General features: G+C 36.5%; 1 pseudogene; it reads right to left on the bottom strand.

Moving 5' to 3' along the window:
• Positions 1–16,059: 16,059 nt before the first annotated feature.
• LOC141497502 (large ribosomal subunit protein eL37 pseudogene) lies at positions 16,060–16,424 on the bottom strand (annotated as a pseudogene).
• Between the last annotated feature and the right edge of the window lie 281 nt (positions 16,425–16,705).

Below are 16,705 nucleotides of genomic sequence, written 5' to 3'. Positions count from 1 at the left end.
AATACTTGACAGTTTAGTTTGAGAAAGGACCTCAGTATCTTCTGCCAGATGATCTTCAGAATCTTCCTAAGACAATTCAAAAATAGAAGCAAAATTCAGTTTCCTGGCATGGCACTGGTATACTGTCCAGGTTTCACAGTTTAAGATTATATTGCCTACTTTGGCTATTAGATCATATTGCTTAATCATATTAAGTGAGTAACTCACTAAAATAGCTGGGTTTCTTTTTTCATCACAGCTGCTCTCTAAGCATGCTGTCCCCATTTCATTGTTGTGAAGTTGATTTTTTGGATACATTTCTAGGACTTTACATTTATCCCCACGAATTCAACCTAGTATGTCAACCTGTTGAGATCTTTTTGTCTCCTAATGATATCATCCAGTAGGTTAGCTTTCTCTCACAGCTTTGTGTCATCTGCAAATTTGATAAGCATATCAGCTATGCCTTTATCCAAGTTATTGTTAAAAATGTTAAACAACATAGGACCATAATCCACTAGAGACCTCTTGCTGGGGTCTTTGTTGATACTGAACCATTAACAACTATTCTTTGAGTCCAGTCAATTCAGAATTTATCTAATTGAATTATCTTCTAATTCATATATATCTGGGATCTTTTAAAATCAAGAATATAAAATCTAAGTAAAATACACACACACACACACACACACACACACACACAGAGTATTCCTCTTATCTACTAGTTTATTCAACCCATCAAAAAAGGGCTGGCATTTGTTCTTGTGGAAGCCATGTTGTTTTTTTGTAATAAGTTTCTCCTTCCAGAAGTTTGCCAACCATCTTGGCAAACTTTTAATAATCCCTTTTAGACTTTTCCCAGGAACCAAAGTAAAACTGGAACATTTGCCCTACTCCATTCTTGTGTTACCTCTCCATAAACTGAGTCACCTTTTTTTTTTTAGGTTTTTTGCAAGGCAAATGGGGTTAAGTGGCTTGCCCAAGGCCACACAGCTAGGTCATTATTAAGTGTCTGAGACCGGATTTGAACCCAGGTACTCTGTACTCCTGACTCCAGGGCCAGTGCTTTATCCACTGCGCCACCTAGCCTCCCCTGAGTCACCTTTTAAAAGATTTCTCCATTTAAAGATTTCAGATGTTGAAGCCTGTGGTTGGAAACCATTGCCCATTAGCAACAAATTCCTGGTGCTGATTTATCATTTCTCTTCCTTCAAATGATTTTCCAATGAGTTTGGGGAACCATTTGGGATTGCCTTGAACTTTAAAATGTAAAGTAAATGTAGAAAGTGGCAATGTCTGATGGGCATTAGTCATTTTTCTATGAAATGTGCTTTATTAGATAGTGATATGTTTGTATAGTAAACAATTGTATATTTGACTTTAGACTAAAAGGTCAATTATTTAAAACCATCTTGAGATGAAGGTTTAGGGAACCAAGACTTGTATAAATTTGTCATTTTTCTCCTTAACTGGTCTCCATGATAGTCTGTGTCTTAGCTAAACTTCATCTCTGCCTAGTATTTGACATAGTTCTCTTCACATAGTGGATTCTTACTTAGAGGTTGTTAAATGAATAAAGAATCAATGATGGAAATACAAATGGATTTGGGCCCAGTTCTCTTTACCAATAAGAATTTCACAACCATATTAGCTTTTCATCACTGGAAGTTTGGAAGCAGAGTTAGTCATGCACTGAGGATACTGTAGATAGAATTCCTACTTTGGCTAGACTAGATGACATCTACAAGGCCTTTCTAATTGCAATATTCTATTATATAAAGATGAAACAACTGATTTGTTGGATATTTCCTCTCTGAGACATTTCTATTAATAGTGAATTATTAATTGAATGATCTACACTGCCTGGTCATTTCCCACTTATAGCCAGTACTACATATTAGAATCCTAAGGTATTAGATCTAGAAGGACTTTAAAGTATAGAATTCAATAGAAGAAAAGGTCCTTAGGTCATTGAGTATAGACTGTAGAGTTGAAATGGCCTACATAAGATGGAATAATCAAACTATAGGATGAGTTTAGAATATAGAAAATCAGAGTCAGAAGAAAGTTTTGACTATAGCAAATTGAATGTTGCCACTAAAAGAGATCTTAGAAATTGTCTAGTCTGTCTTTCCTTTTTATCAAGGAGAAAACTGAGGCTAAGTGAGAGGTTTCACAACATACTTCTTAACAGATGGCCAGAATCCATGTCTTCAGATTTACATCTCTGGTCTCCTGGTTCATTGCCTCTGGTCAGGTAAAAGGTATAGGATGCTAACATACCTACTTTGGGGAGAGACTGCATCCTTGACCCAGTTGGCACCATAATTGTGCCCCAACTCAGTCTTCCCATATGGACATGATTCAATTGCCTTTCTCTCTTACATCTTGATGAATACAATGCCCCCTTTCTTCTATTGAATGAGCTTCTTTCAGTCCTTGGCAGCCATAATGCAAGCCAAGCCCTTTGTTACCTTCTGTCAAGGATACTTATTCCTAAAACCCAATCTAATGAAGGGGAGGTAGAGGGAGTGTTGATATTCATAGCCTTGGTCATATTGCTTTCTGCTTCTCATGCAATTTATCACTGCAATAAAGAATACTTGGAAATAAACACCATGTACTACACCAAATATCAGTCGGTGTCATCAGTACTAATCAAAAATAGCAACTTGTGTGTCCATTTGTCCCTTGCTGGAAAGGACTAGTTTACTACCAGGAAAACAGTGGGTAAATTTAAAATAAGGGAATGCAGTGAGATACATTTGCTCTGAAAGAAAGTCATGTATTCTTTGTTGGCAGACAGGATAGATTCCTTCCTTCCATTAGCTGAGATTCTGTTTGTCTACTGAAACTCCACTTTGTTCCAGCTGTTGCCCACTATCCAGTAAAAAGTCATCTCAATAGCTTACTAATTATTATGAAAAAGTTTGGATGTCTTAAAGCAGAGGTGTCATTTTCACTGCCCTATGGCCTTAGGCAGTCTGAAAAACTCCAGAGGGTAGCCAGAACCAGATTAAAATACCACTGGGAAATGCTTAAGGAAATAAACAAAAATACAATACAATGCATATGATGTTCATTTTTGGTTTTCTAAGTCAATATATAACTTTCATGATACCACTGCCTTGAGATATCTTGATGATAGTTTCCTTGGAATATCATGGTAAATTTTTTCATTATTCAATTTGATTCATTTATTGAATCTTAGAACTGGATTAGATCATAAGACATTGACCTTAGAACATAAGATCAAAATTATCAGAACTGGAAGGAATCATAGAACACAGAACAGGGCTCTTAGAACACTGATTTTCAAGAACTGGAAAGGTCTTTGGAAATTATTTGGACCAATTTCCTTACTTTATAGATGAGGGAACTGAAGCCCAGATATGAAATGACTTGCCCCAGTTCATCTAGGTACTAGGTAAAAGAGCCAGGATTTCAATAGATATTTCTTAACTCCAAATCTAACCATGACCCTGTGTATGTTTATTTAATGTCTACTTCTGTCATATAATCAGTTTCCTTTCTAATCCTATATGTTTTATTTATTTTAAAACATGATTCTAAAAAGTGAACCAAAGATTTAATCAGACTCATCACCCAAGAGGTGCAGGATGCAAAAAGAGTTAAGAACATCTGCTCTAAGACTATAAGTTCCAGAGAAGCTACAGAATTGTGCTGTAGAAGGAATTCCCTCATCCAGTAGTTCTCTAGGCTTATCCATATCCCTATGTGCTGCAAAACTCTTAACACAAGCCATGATCTCCAAGACCTTATAATCCAATGGGAAGAAAAACAAATAGACATCAAATTGCATAGTAGAAAAGATTAATGAGAAAAGTCCACACTGAATGTGCTGAGAAATTTGAAGAAAGAGCACTTTTACCTTGGGAAGGGGCTTCATGAGTAGAGAAAATGAGTCAGGGAAACCCAGGAAAGAATGTCTGTTTTTAAATATATATATCACTGAAATGTATTCTTTTCATCTTGATGGCAAGGAGGGAACTGTAACTTCTCAAAGACAGCCAGTAGGTCCTGCTAACATAAGGGGAAATGAGTATGGGAGCCAACAACAGACTATCCTGGGCTAGCCAAAACAAAGGCTCATAGTAGCTTTATCAGGCAGTAATTGTTTGTGGTCACCAAAACTGAAAAAAAGCTCAAGAGACATCTGAATTGATGGTAGCCATATGAAATTATATATGCCTAAAGTCCTTGGATATAGGTTTGTTTAGCCTTTGTACAGAAAATCATAGGCTCCCAAATCTAGACTCAGAAAGAACCTCTGGAATCATCTAGTCCAGCCTCTCCTCCCATTTTACAGAGGAGTAAAATGAGACCCAGTAAGAGAAGTTACTTACTCAAGGTCATTTGTGTAGTAAATATCAGAAACAAGATTTAAACTGATATTTTGTAATATTAAAGTTAAACCTCAAGACATAGTGTGGTTAAGCCAAAAGTTTAGCAATTTCTAGACTATGGGTAATTAATTTGTGCTTAGATATTAATTAGTTTTTATTTAGTAATTTTTCATGTATTGGGAAAAAACCTAAGACAGACATTTAGATGATTTAATTCAGTAGTTCATTAACAGGTAATTCATGTCACCTCTCAGGTTTGACTTACTTAGGTGGTGCTCTCATCTTCTCAGGTCTGATTACTAATAATGTCAGTCCTAAAGTTGTGAAGAGGCTCCAACAAGAGGACATAAATAAGACACTAAAGAAATGTGAGCCATTCCTTTTTTATCAGTTAGGTGATGCCACAGTGCACAGAGCACTGGGCCTATAACAAGAAAATCAATCATCTCTCTCAACTCTTATATCCAATCGGTAGCTAAATTGTGTCAACTCTGCCTCCACAGTATCGCATTCCTATCCCCTTCTTTCCATTATCTAGCCATCATTCCTGTAAAGGCCCCCATTACTTTTCACCAGGAGAATTTCATAATCTCCTAATTGGTTTCCTAGCTTCCATTTTCTTCCCTCTCCAACCATCTTCCTTATTTGTTGTTCAGTCATATCTGACTCTTTACGACCCTATGTACCATCTCATGTCAATGCTATCCATGGGGTTTTCTTGGCAAAGATCCTAGAGTGATTTGTCCTTTCCTTCTCCAGTGGGTTAAGGCAAACAGAGGTTAAGGGGACTTGCCCAGGATTACATAGTTAGGAGGCTAGAATTGAATTTAGGTCTTCCTGACCACAGGTCTGGCATTCTGTATACACCTAGATGCCCCCTTCTTCCTCATAGGTGTTAAATTGCTACTCCCAAAGCACAGGTATAGCTATGTCTTTCCATTGTTAAAGTTCAATCAGTATCACTTATAGGATAAAGCACAAACTCCTCTCATATCTAAAGTCCTTCACAATGTGTTTTTAAGGTGTACTTTTCTTTAGTATTTTTATGCATTCTTTATTAAGTTGTTCATTCTCTTTTCATAATTTTCTTGCATTTTTATATGGCTATAGATAGCTTTTCTTTCTTCTAAAAACCACCTGTTCATATCTTCTTTTTTTTAAGGTTTTTGCAAGGCAAATGGGGTTAAGTGGCTTGCCCAAGGCCACACAGCTAGGTAATTACTAAGTGTCTGAGACCGGATTTGAACCCAGGTACTCCTGACTCCAAGGCCGGTGCTTTATCCACTACGTACCTCGCCTGTTCATATCTTTTGACCATTTATCAACTGGGAAATGGCTCTTACTTTTTATAAATTTGACTCAGTTCCATATATATTTGAGAAATGGGGTCTTCATCAGAGAAACTTACTGTAAAAGTTTCTGCTATTACTTCATTGATTCTGGTACCTTTTAGTAAAATGTTGTTTCCCTGATTATCTCTTTTAATTAGGTCTATTTTTTGTTTTTTAGCAGCAAGGTACACAATGGATAAAGTGCCAGCCCTGGAGCCAGGAAGTCTCACCTTTCTGAGTTCATATCCAGCCTCAGCCAAGTCACTTTACTTAATGTGCCCCTATTTCCTAATCTGCAAAGGAAATGACAGAAAACTCTGTCTCTGCCAGAAAACTCCAAACTGGGGCCCTGGAGAGTCAGACATGCCTGAACAACAACTAAAAACAACAGAATTTTTGCTTTTGCTCTGTTTGAGATTCTAAGTACAACTTGATGTTAGCTATATATGACATTCCATGCCTTCCATGGCTTTGCACAAGCTGTCTTTTATGCCTGGAATGCTCTCAGTCTTCAAGCTTACCTCTTAGAGAATTCCTGAATCAATTCAAGATTAAGATCAAGTGCTATCTCTTACAGGAGGGCTTCTTTCTTTTCTTTGGTAATCGGTGCTTCCCACCAAAAAATAAAATGCTTTGCATCTATTTTATATATTGGTTATGTTTGTTTATCTGTGTAAATCCAAAACTCTGATGTTACAGGCCCCATGTAATAACTTTATTGTTTTTTAGATGAAAATAGCTTTTGTCTAATAAAACTGTTTGCAAGCTTTCTTCCATTTTTCTTCTGTTTGTTGTTCTTTTATTTTTATCCTGAAATGCCTTTGGGCGACTTTACTTAGGTGGTACTCTCATCAAGCTTTCTTTCAATTTCATTTACTCTGGGGGTTTTTTTTGTTGTTGTTGTTTGTTTGTTTGTTTTTTAGGTTTTTGCTAGGCCAATGGAGTTAAGTGGCTTGCCCAAGGCCACACAGCTAGGTACTTATTAAGTGTCTGAAGCCCCATTTGAACTCAGGGACTCCTGACTCCAGGGCCCGTGCTCTATCCACTGGCACCTAGCTGCCCCAAAGGTGTTTTGTTTTTGTTTTTTTTTGTAAGGCAGTGGGGTTAAGTGGCTTGCTCGAGGCCACACAGCTAGGTAATTAGTAAGTGTCTGAGGCCACATTTGAACTCAGGTACTCCTGACTCCAGAGCAATTGCTCTATCCACTCTGCCACCTAGCCACGCCTTTTTTTTCTTTTTTTGAGACAATAGTGCTCATAATCTTTCATCTCCGTTTTACTAAGAGTTTTACAAATGAGTTTAAATTAAAAACTAGTGCTGCCTTTGGTCTTCCTCTCTACTTGGCAGATAAGTTAGCTGCTTGCTGAGTGAGGCACTTTCTAGAAAATCTTTTGGTTTGCTTGCTATAGCAATTAATTTTCACCAGTTAAATATTTGTATGAAAGTATCAATATCATTTCTACTGTCCATTTCAGATTTTCATTATCATAATATTTAAATAGGTCAAGAATGAATGGTTTCAATTGTATGCCATCTCTTTTTCTCAATTTTTTAACTTTATATTAATTTCATATCTATCCTTTTTTAAGTTGGAACTTTGATTATACAGAGACAACTGATTCACATTAATAATAAATATATTAATAAAAAATAATAAAACTATTGATTAAAACATAGTTTTAGAAAACTGTGAAAACATAGAAACATTAGTTTCGTTTTTGTGATGCTAGTAGTGGTCTTCATGTCAGGGCCCCTCAATTGTTTTCCTAAGGAAGGTATTTGTGATATATAGACATTAGACTTCTATGCAGTTGAAAAGTATCTTTCTTTTTTTCATATGCACCAAGAGAGGTTGACAGAAATATCACTAAAGAGAACAAAAATAGAAAATTTCCTGATCAGACCAATTGTATTATTTACCAAAGATCTCTACTGGGTGACAGCCTTGAAAAGTTGACTCACAAGGTATCTGAAGGAAGGGAAGATTCCAAAAACATACAACAGAACTTGGACTACAATAATACTGAAAAAGATGCCTAAGCAGATAACTATGTTGTAAGTTAGAGTATGAAAAGTATCTAATATATAGATATCAATAGATAAGATAGACAGACAGACAGACAGACAAATAGACAGAGATAGGTGAGTGGGTAGATAGATGAATGAATAGATAGATAGGATAAGTGTGTGAGAGGCAAAATTAGAAGAGCTGGCTTCAAATCTTACCACTGACATACTGGATATGTGACCCTGGACAAGTCATTTAATCTTTCAGTGCTCAGGCCATGCTGTAGAACTTATGGTTGTGTACCTAATATAGATAACATTTCCTAATTAGGAGCTCTTAATGCCAGTGAAATCACAGGGCTGTTCCAAAAAAAAAAAATAGGTTCAAGGTTGTATACAAATTGTCCACAAAGAGAGCCCAGTTAAGATGATGAAGTAGGAAGTAGTACTTTCCCCATAATTCCTTAAACAATGATATAAGAACAACACCAGACCAACTAGTATTTGGAAAATCAAAGGCGAAACTACAGTGGGTCATCTTTCCATCCCATTGAGAAAAATTATTATTTCTCTCTTGTATTTAAGAACTAATTATTTAATTAGGACCAAAGTCTTTTCCCTTTTCTACTTTCTCATTCAGACATCAGCCCCTGTAAGATACTCAGGCAACCTTTGAAGTGGAAGACTAACAGTGAGAGGGAGAAGTCAGATTTGTTCAAAAGTTTGATGAATTGATGAATTCTGACCCATTGTGTTTTATTCTGACAGATCTGAGAATATGTGGATTCCCCCTTTTTCATATGGGTGAGATATGGATACAGATAATGTTCTTTGACCAAAACTGAATGATCAGAGTCACATTTCCCCCAACCCCTCATTAGAATAACATACCTCTCTTTCTAATATTCATTCTTCTCATTACTTGTTAAGCAATCAGAGTTGATTTTCACCCTCAGGTACACCCCTTTTCCCAAAAGTTTTATAAATATTGAAGGTTTCACAGTTTTGGTCTTAAAATTTGTCAAGAGGACAAAATGAACCGTTTTTGGTAACCTACTTGCTAGAGTGGTTAATAAAATGGCTTATAATTTGCCCAGAAACTCTATTTCTCAAAATATTTTACTCACAGCATCATGACCATAAATTCAACCTACAAACAAGTAAACTGGCAGGAATTGTGGAACAGGACCGTAGACTCGGTGCCCAGAGCTGAGACCTGGGCCAGCAGTGCAGGGATGCCCAGATCTGATCTAGGGCTCATCTTACCTAGCTAGTCACCTAGACCAGCAGCAAGATTTGCTCCAGAGTGGTCTAAAATGCATGCAAATTTAGTGCTCAGAGTCCTGAAAGCAAAATCTACCAGAGCAGATTATGGAGGACATGGGTCAGAACTCTCAGAAAGGCCAGCAACACTATGCTTGCCCAGAGCAGATAGAAGACTGACAAAACAAAGAATCAACAACAAAAATGAGAGAGACAGAATCAGACAGACAGAGAAAGAGACAACAGAGAGAGAGAGAGACAGAGAGAGAGAGAGAGAGAGAGAGAGAGAGAGAGAGAGAGAGAGCTACTATGAAAACTAGGAATGCTCAAGACATGAATCCAAAAAAGAGAAGAATAACTACAAAACATTTTTAAAGGCAAAACTTCAAAGAAAACCACAGCTTGCCTATAAGATCAATTTCTAGAAGAAATGATATAAGAGTTTTACTCTCATTTCATTTATGATATTATTTTAAAAGAAGAATTAGAAAAGAAATGATAAATATGGAGAAGAGAATTATAAATAGAATCAACAAAAGGTACAAAAGCTACCTGAAAAATAGACAACCAAGGGATGGCTAGGTGGCGCAGTGGATAGAGCACCGGCCCTGGAGTCAGGAGTACCTGAGTTCAAATCTGACCTCAGACACTTCATAATGACCTAGCTGTGTGGCCTTGGGCAAGCCACTTAACCCCATTGCCTTGCAAAAAAAAATAATAATAGACAACCCAGAAATTAGAATGTATCAAACAGAAGTTAATGACTTACGAGGCATGAGGAATTATTCAAGTTAAAAGATTTTAAAAATAGAAGAAAATGTAATAATAAATGACAACAGCTAGCATTTATATAATAGCACTTACTATTTGCCAGGCAATGTGCTTAGTGCTTTACAAATGTGATCTCATTCAATCCTCAGAACAACTCTGGAAGATAAGTACTATTATTATCCTGATTTTATAGTTGAAGAAACTGAGATAAATGATTTGCCCAGTCATACAGCAAATATTGGAGTTCAGATTTGAACTCATCTTTCTAACTTCAGTCCCAGAACTCTATTATCTAGGCTATCTAGAGGTTGGTATCCTTGTCAGAAAACAACTGATCTCTTCAATAGTTCAGAGAAACATAATTTCAGACTCATTGGAGAACTTAAAGTCAGGACAAAGAAAGAGCTTAGACATCATATTTCAAAATAAATGGTAAAAGAAAATTTCTCAGATCTCTTAGCTGCACTGGGCAGACTGGAAATAGAATGTACTGGTCACTTCCAGAAAGAAACTTCCAAATAAAAAAGGTCAGGATTGTCATAGTCAAAATCCAGAGCTTCTTAGGTCAAAAAGAATATTGTAAGCAACCAGAAAAACGGATTTGGGTAGCCCACACTCAGAATCACACAAGATTTAGCAGCTGCCACTATAAAGGAGGAAAGAGCTAGACTATGACATTCCCCAAAGTAAATGATATAGGTTTACAAGCAAGAATAACTTACTGAGAAAAACTGATGGTTTTTAATGGATTTTCATTGAATTAGAAGATTTCTAAGCATTCATGATGAAAAGGCTAGAGCTAAGTAGAAACTTCAAAACATAAACATAAAGAGATTTGCCTTAAAAAGGTAAATAAAAGCAAGCAATAAGAAAATAAGAATGACTCGTTTGTATTTTAATGGGGAAGGAGGAATTATACAATCATAACCAGGGGAGGAAAACTTATTTCATAAAATTGGGGAGATAAAAGTAAAAGTTTAAATAAACGAGGAAGGGGTGGAGGGAGCAGGTATCACCTCAACCTTCCTTTGCTGAGCAAGCAAGAGAACAGTTTATACTCTAACACCAACATTGTAAAATCTGGCAGTTTTGAAATACTTAAGAACTATGACTTACTTAAATCACCACATTGACTGCAGCGTACTAATGATTTAGAATGCTGCCAGCTTTCTGACAGAAAAATGATGGACTGGATATGTAGAGCGAGACAGACATTTTTGGATATGGCTAATGTGGGAATTTGTTTTGCTTGATTGCATTTTTCGTTTTAAAGTCTTTGTTTTACTTTTTTTCTAGCATGGGTGGAGTGGGGTGGGAAGAAGACAAAGTAGATGCTTGTTAGTTGAAAAAGTAGCCAGAATAGTTGGAGTAGTTGAAAACTCCACCAACAGTGCAGTAGTGTTCCAGTTTTTCCACATCCCCTCCAACATTCTCACCAGTCTCAGAGAGGAGAAAGTATCCGGGAGGAGAGGGTGGTCAAGTGTTGGGTACAGCAGAAAAGTTGGGAAAGGCGAGTACTAAGGGAGAATCATCATATTTGGCCTTTAGGAAATTACTTATAATTTTTAAAAGGGCAGGTAAAGTTGAATGATGAGTTTGGAAACCAGGTTGCAATGAGTTGTGAAATGAGAGTAAAAGTGGAGATAACAAATGTAAACAGGTTTGTTTCAAGAACTTCAACTGAGAGAAAGAGGAAGGAGATATAACAGTAACTTAAGAGCATGGTGAATCTAGTGAAGGATTTTTATGGGTGGAGGAAAATTTAGCTTGTTGTAGGCAGTAGGGAAATATACATATAGAGCAGTTAACCTTCTCCATGAGGAGAAAGATCCTTTTTTGTCAAACTAAAGGAGGAAAGAATAGAGGAATAATGCCTATGGTCTTTGAGATGAAGAAAATGTAATAAGGGGAAACTCATGGCAAATGATCCCAGTTTTCTGTCAAGTAAAAGACAAGGTCATTATTTGAGAGAGATGAGTGAAATGGAGATGTGACAGACTTGAGTGGAGAACAGAATGGCTTTTGTGGGAAGTAAGAGGGATTCAGTGTTTGATGAATGAAATGACTGCCTTATCATAGTCAGGACCCAGTTGAAGTGTGAAAACCTGAATTTATAATGTATCTTGTTTGCATGGGTACAAGTTGTGACTTTTCCAAATCCAAGTCTAAGAGTAGAAGGAGAAGATGTTAATGGATGACTGGAGTAACCAGAGCTAAGGTTTAGTAAGAGAAAAGGTGCCATAGAACAAAGGCATAAGGGATTCAGAAGTATAGGATGAGACAGAGTTGAAATGAGTCAAGAGTGGAAAAAGAGAAAAGTGAAGAGTAATGGCCTGAGAAAATAGATAGTTCAGAGGGAGGAGGCCCAAGAAAAAGCAGAATGATAAGAGCTTATAGTAGAAAGTTTCCAAATAAGGAAACTGAGTATTTGTGTTAATGTGGAGATCAAGTGTGACTATTTCTATGTAACTGAGGTGGAATGAAGGAGTAAGCTGAGGTATTGGGCAGTTTGGATTTCAGTTTTCTTAGTTTGAGGAAGCATCCATGTGAATATTGAAGTTCCTCATATATAATAATAATAATAATAGGTAACACATATAGAACTTACATATGTGCTAGACATTGTACTAAACCACTTTACAAATATCATCGCATTTGACCTCAACAACCGTGGGAAGGTGTTATTATTATTATCCCCATTTTATAGATGAGGAAACTGAGGTAGACAGAAGTCAAATGACTTGACCAGGGTCACACAGTAAGTTTCTGAGGCTGCATTTGAACTCAGGTCTTCCTGACTCCAAGTTCAGGTTTCTGTGCACTGTGGCACCACCCAGAAGACTTTTAATATAGTATATGCTCACATAGAGCAGGAATTGGGGAAAGGAGGAAAATACTGAGCCAGTGAGCACCTTAAAAAAGGAGGAGAAATGACTTGGCTACAATATATAACAGCTTCTGTGATTCAAATTAGGTGAAAAAATTTGAGTGGACTTCAAAGAAGGAAAGACAACTGAATGATAGATATGAAGGGAAGGAAGTGGCAATAGGGAAGCTCAGATTATTCTGACTCTCCCGGCAGGGTAAATGTCCAAGAAGTTAGATTCAGTGCCATTTCCTCTACCTCCTAACAAAGAAAAACAAGACATATCCTGCTCAACAAAGTTTCCAGTATATGTAGAGATTGACAGCAGCATCCTCCTGTCCTAAGATCCAGGGCAGACATGTGAAAGAATGTGAACCCAGTGCTAGAGAAGATGTCATTGGGAAGGAAACAAGTGAGAAATATAGATTGAATGATCAGAGAAGCATAGGCTTAGAGGTAGAAGGGATTTTAGATGCCATCAAGTTCAACCTCTCATTTTGTAATTAAGAAAATTGAAGCATAGTGAAGTTAAGTGAGGTGCCCAGGTTCATATAGCTATTAAAAATGTCTGATGCAGGATTTGATCTATGTCTCCCTGACTCCAAGTCTAACACTCTCTTTACTGTTCTAACTTGTGTCTCAGAAGTGTGAGATAAAGAGGTCCAGGGGTAAGGGTTCTTTGTTCACAATGGAAAAAGAATTCCAGAGGGCACATTGGAGCAGGTGGTAGCAGTTAGAGTGGGACATGGATGAAGTTAAGGAAGATGGAAATAAAAGAATGGGATATTGGGAATTGGGGATAGTTTGCTGTTTCACTGCCAATGATTGATTGATAAAGGAATAGGGAGAAAAATAAGAGATTATACTGTCCTCCCTCTCAAAATTACCTTGTATTATTTTAGGATATACTTATTTATAGCTATTGTATCCTTGGAAGATTATAAGCTTCTTTTTTGTGGGGCAATGGGGTTAAGTGACTTGCCCAAAGTCACACAGCTAGTATCAAGTGTCTGAGGTCAGATTTGGTAGAATTGTCATTTTTATTGTATTAGCTCTACCTATCCATGAGCAGTTGATATTTGCCCAGTTATTTAAATCTGATTTAATTTGTGTGAGAAGTGTTTTATAATTATTTTCAAAAAGATTCTGAGTCTGTCTTGGCAAATAGACTCCCAAGTATTTTATATTGTCTGAGGTTACTTTGTATGAACTCTCCAAAGGAAACAGTTGATATTTATTTAAAGCATTAAAGTTAAATATTTTACACATATACAAAATTAACAATGTACATTATATAACTGTATTAAGGCTTTTGGGGCACCCTATCTCATTTGATGAGATAGATAGTACACACATATGCCATTAGGTATATTACTCTATATTAAAAAAACATATATATATATATATATATATATAATATATATATATACACACATGAATATTAATCTCCAAAGTGCTGGTTTCCTTCATTTAAAAAATTTTAAGTTCCAATTTTTTTCCCTCCCCCCCTCCAAGAAAACACAATTACAAACATTATAATCATGTAAAACAAAGTCTAATATCAGCCATGCTCCCCTGCCCCAGCAACAGCCCCTCCCACCCCTAAAAAAAACCCACAACATGCTTCCATTTGTACTAGTTCACCATGATAGCTAACACTCTGGGGTCACTGGATCATTTAGTAATTCTTTCCAAGTTCAATATTCTAGTGTTCTTCAAAACTACTTAAACGGCTAATTCCTACAAGAACTTTGTACTCAGAGCCCTAGTTGCATGGAGCAACTCCCCATTTTATAGTTTTTGTGTATTCAAATTTTTTAAATGGTAGGAAGCTTGAAGGCAGTAATCTTTTCATTCATTTTTATCTTACCTTCTAGGGATCAGCAAGTATTTAATGCATAGTTAAAAGATTTACTACCTTTGAAATTTTGTAGTTATCTAATGCTAAGCAATTTTCCTCATCTGTAAAATGGAAAATGAATACTCAATACAAAATGTTGGTATGAAGTGCTATATACAGGTTATCTCGTTGTAGTCAGATATTCCTTTGAGTGTAAAGAATTCCTAATTCCACCCCGAGTATTTACCAGGTGTGATCACAGATGGACAAGTCACTAGCCTTGTATGTTATTATTTTTTCAGAGAGTACAATGTACCCAATGAGAACATTTGCAATGTAATGTGTTAGCAAGAGAAATATTATATAGGTTAGAATATAACATTTTCAGTTGAATCAATGCATGATAGAAACAAAATGGTGAAATCTCTTCCATTGCTGTGGTACTTGCCAACGCAACTCAACAGATTAAAAGTGTAGAACTATAGATTTAACAGCTGGAGGGACCTCAGGTTAGTCCAATTACATCTCCTGTTTTACAGATGAGGAAACAAGCCCAGTAGTGACAGGTCCAGGGACAGAGATAGGAGCTGGGATTCAAATTCACAACTATAAATCTGCTAAAAAATTCTAATGCCAGTATTAAGTTTTCTATTAAGTTTTTGAACAGTCCTGGATAAAACTATAAAGTAACCATGCAGACAAGAGGCTACAAATACTTCAGCAAAACTTATTTCTGTGGTGGTATACTCAGTTTCCTTCAAAAGGTAGAACAAGTTTTACAAATTCATATATTCTGAACAGCTAAGCTCCACCCCTGAGCACTATCAAGCAATGCATAAAGTGCCCCTTTCCCTAAAATATAAGAAATTCATTCAAGGACTTAAATTCTATTGTGACAGATTTCAATTTACTTAAATACAAATCCTGTAAACTTTTCACTACATTCTTAATAAATCATTTAAATGAAAAAAGTTGGTACTCCACCTCTAAATGGAATATACAAACATTGCATGTTCATGTATAGGTATATGTAATGCGACTGAGAAATTACAGCTGGACAACCAACGTTCTCCAAATGGCATGTCTGTACATGTTAGCAGAACTAGAATAAAAACCCAGGTGCCCTGATTCCAAATGTATCACTTTCTATTGTTCTTTGTCACCTTGCTAATTTAAGCTTTGCTAGCACAATTCAAGCTAATTTAGAGCTGTGAAAATACTTTAGTTCCTTCACATCAGCATCAAGTTGCTTATTAAATAGCACAAAAAGAAATCCAATTCCTGTCAGTTTAATATTTATATAGTATTAAGTTTATAACACATTTATATACATGATTTCACTTAAATCTTACAACACTTCTGTAAGGTAGGGTACTACAGATGGGTAGTGGTTAAGTACTAATTAATTCTAATAGCTGAAGTGTGTCTCTTTGTGCATTGGGGAGGTGGGGGGTGAAGAGGATGTTCACAGGGCAGTGGAAGGCGTAACACTAACTTCTCTTAAGTCACAAACAAAACCCAAATATGACCTAAGATGCAGGTTACTCAATAAGCCCAGTTTTGGTTATTAAATATCCACCAAAAACTCAATAATTTGACTAAAGTGATCAATGGATCAAATGAAACTGACTACAATTACTTTTTAAATTCAGGATATTTATTTTAACAAACAGTTGAATACTCAAGATGAACTAGATGCTGCAACAGCTGCTCTCTTGGGTTTAGGTGTTGTTCCTTCACGGAAATCCATTCCTAAATCGGCGATAGACAATTTTTAGGTGCCTCATTCGACCAGTACCAGTGGTGTTTCGTCATTTAGCCTTTGCACTCCAATTATACTTTCTCTTGCGCTTAGCGGGATATCCACATTTGCCGCATGTTGACTTATGGAGATGGTATGCTTTAGAGCCACAACGACGGCACACAGTGTGCGTCTTATTCCGGCGCTTACCGAACGAAGATGTCCCCTTCGTCATCTTCCTCCAGCCTCCAGGACTAAAGAGACCTGAGGTTACTTTGAATGGGATTTCTCTTTCTAGCTCTTCCTGCTGTATCTTGCTAGAGATATATAGAAAAGTTGAGGATTTATGGGGGGTTATTTTATAACCTGCAACTTTGCTAAAATTGTTAATTGTTTCCAGTAGTTTTTTGGATGATTTCTTGGGATTTTCTAGGTACACCATCATGTCATCTGCAAAGAGTGAGAGTTTTGTCTCTTCCTTCCCAATTCTAATTCTTTCAATTTCTTTTTCTTCTCTAATTGCTGATGCTAACATTTCTA

Source organism: Macrotis lagotis, chromosome X, assembly GCF_037893015.1.
Source record: "Macrotis lagotis isolate mMagLag1 chromosome X, bilby.v1.9.chrom.fasta, whole genome shotgun sequence".
Classification (NCBI taxonomy): domain Eukaryota; kingdom Metazoa; phylum Chordata; class Mammalia; order Peramelemorphia; family Peramelidae; genus Macrotis; species Macrotis lagotis.
Note: the sequence above shows the minus strand (reverse complement) of the source record. Positions and strands in the feature narration are given on the sequence as shown.